General features: G+C 41.4%; 1 protein-coding gene across 1 annotated transcript in view; it reads left to right on the forward strand.

Moving 5' to 3' along the window:
- LOC106883818 (protein FAM50 homolog) overlaps positions 1-3,185 on the forward strand; it is an 89,555-nt gene that overhangs the window by 64,714 nt on the left and 21,656 nt on the right. The gene's annotated exons all lie outside the window — the stretch shown is intronic.

Raw genomic sequence — 3,185 nt, forward strand, 5'->3', positions numbered from 1 at the left:
TGGCTGTCATAGCAACGTGCAATATCACACTGACGAAAAACGAGTGGCGGCAATATGAACTCAAAGCAAAGCTGAATGGGGTTTCCTTTTGATTGTTGTTAAGCCCCAATTCAGTCCTGATTGAGAAAACATATAATCAAAGGCGTTCCAGCTTTGATTTACGCAACTAATGCGAAGCCTCTATGCTGTTGCTCGGCTCTGTATGAATAGTTCTAGAATCTTCCTTAATTATACCCAACGTATAAATGTGGGAAAAAGGATATTGAATAATGTGGGTCTGGATGTTCGGTGTCCAGGGGAAAATAGAGTAATCATAACTGGAATGGATGTGTGGTTAAGAACTTCGCTTTGTAACTGCTTCGTTTTGGGTTCAATCTCATTGCGTGGAACCTTAGACAAGTGTATATGACCGTCCACTCAAAATTTTGTTGACGGAAGTTATGTAAAGAAACTTGCTGAAGAGGCCTTCTCTTTGGAGGTAGACATGATTTGTCGCCCAATAAAAAAAAAAAAATTTTAAACAAGTGGATCTTGGGTGCCTTTGGCGGGCAAGCTGGCAGAAACGTTAGCACGCCGGGTGAAATGCTTAACTGTATTTCGTCTGTCTTTATGTTCTGAGTTCAAATTCCGCCGAGGTCGACTTTGCTTTTCATCCTTTTGGGGTCGATAAATTAAGTACCAGTTGCGTACTGGGATTGATCTAATCGATTTACCCTCTCCCCCCGAACTTGCTGGCCATGTCAAAATTTGAAACCAGTATTATTTATTATTTCTGTTGTTGTTTCGGCCATGTCAAAATTTGAAACCAGTATTTTTTATTATTTCTGTTGTTGTTTCGGCCATGTCAGGCCTTGATTGAGCAGACCTATGATCAAAAGTGTTCCAGTTCTTATCAACCCATTCATCTCTCGGACAGTGCCTGTCTAGCACTACATGATTTAACATCCTTTCCTTTCCCAGATATTGACTTATAACTGAAAGAAGATTTGACTACTTCTATCAGGTCGTGCGATGACATTCAGGGACCCTTGTCGGTGCGCATTTATCATTATCATTATCTTTGTTTAGCTACCTTCCATTTATTCCTCCACCCTGTTCATTCGTTCCTCTTATCTATTTTAAAATCTATTTTTGTGGTTCCTTTTCCCTTTATCAAAATCTGAATATTTTTTTCTGTCCGTTGTTATCATAATTATCAACTATTGACTCTCGTTCTTCCTACGCATGCATATATAATTAATTCAGCATCGTCCTTAAATATCTCTGTCTCTCTCCACTATATATATGTATATGCTTGTGTATATGCTTGTGTGTGTGTGTGCGTGCGTGTGTGTGTGTGTGTGTGTGTGTGTGTGTGTGTGTATGCGTGTGTGTGTGTGCGTGTGCGAGAGCGTGCTCAAGCGCATGTATGTAGATGTATTACACGAACGATTTTCTTTACCCTTCGCCTACTCAGTCGCGTATGTATTTTTTTAACCACTCACGCATTTCTTCCTCTTACACACACACACACACACACACATACACCCACTCACCATCATTACACACACACACATACACCCACTCACCATCATTACACACACTCTCTCTCTCTCTCTCTCTCTCTCGCTCTTGCTCGCTCATTTCACCTACTAATACCAACACTCACCTCACTCAACTACTCTCTTTCATGGGCATATTCAACCACCTACTCGTTCACTCACTCATCCGCCCATCTTTTCTCTCTTATTCACCCACTACCCATCAGTTTACCCATTCACTCACTCAAGAATCCACCCGTCCACTCACACTTCTACCTTTTAGTCACTCATCCGCCCACCTATATTTTCACTCACTCATCTGCCCACTTATAACATTTGAATAACAAGCTTTGATTTTTATCCAACCAATACTGTTTATATCAGGTTTGAGATAAATCATACTAACAATACTATAAATCGCCGCCGTAGTTGTCGACTCAGTTATTCGACCCGCTAGAAATAACAGCCTAATCTTATCTCCCACAAACCACTCCTGCCGTTTGAGAAAAGGATATATTAGACAAAGTGGTGTCGGATTTTCTTAATAGACATTACTACCTCACGGAGAAGGAAGATAGCAAGGAATTGAGTGTTTATTTTCTTCATTTCTTTCTATACCTGTATTTCATGCAACGATAATTACAATTGTGAAATAATTTTTTTATCCAAAACATTCAATTTCTTTTTTAGATTTCTGCCCCTACCTCCAATTCCATGTCCTTTTCGTTCCTCATGTAATAGTGGTGCCTATTCCGAAAGTCTGCCAATGTGATCCTGGGTTCCTTGCACATAGGTAAAAAGATATGATTGTTAGACAGCAGCGTAGCTAAAGAGTAGGGGTCGGTCCGCCCCGGGCGACACTTTTAAGGGGCAGAACTTAAGGGCCTGTTCGAGAAGCCAGTGTAAATTGTATTGGCCTGAGGAGGGTGGCAAACTCAAGAGCTTCCCCGGACAGCGCACACTCTATCTTCGCCACTGGTCTTGGATCATCAGGATTACTCAAGCGATACATGATCACAATGCCGCCTTGACATCCCAAGTCCTTTCGAAAACCAATGACCTGGGCCCGATAGCATTAACTTATTGACAGCAAGCGACAACATATATAAATTTGAATTGAATCCCTAGACCTGAGTAACTGCCTGAGACGGCATTGCGTAGTCGCCTTTGTGGAGTACCCCCACAATTTTTTTTCTCAAATCACACTAAAAGACCAACTAGATTATGTAGTATTGCATATTACACTCCGACCAGGGTTCCAGTTGATCCAGTCAACGGAACAGCCTGCTCGTGAAATTAACGTGCAAGTGTACTCTTAACGAAGTTCTCAGGGAGGTTCAGCATGACACAGAATGTGACAAGGCTGGCCCATTGAAACACAGGTACTACTCATTTTTGCGAACTGAATGAACTAGAGAAATGTAAAATAAAGCATCTTGCTCAAGGACACAACGCGTCGCTGGGAATTGAACTCACGACCTTACGATCATAAGCCGAATACTCTAACCACCAAGCCACGCGCCTTCCTAGAAAACGGTCTACCTACATTAATCCGTCCCTCTTGCGGTTTTGTTTCTTCATAACTGCCAGAAAAGTGGATATCTTTCAATGAAATTTTGTACAAATACCCTTCAGATGGAATAGATTCCGATTATATCACCATCT

Source organism: Octopus bimaculoides, chromosome 4 (assembly GCF_046866305.1).
Source record: "Octopus bimaculoides isolate indiv1 chromosome 4, ASM4686630v1, whole genome shotgun sequence".
In the NCBI taxonomy this organism is placed as follows: domain Eukaryota; kingdom Metazoa; phylum Mollusca; class Cephalopoda; order Octopoda; family Octopodidae; genus Octopus; species Octopus bimaculoides.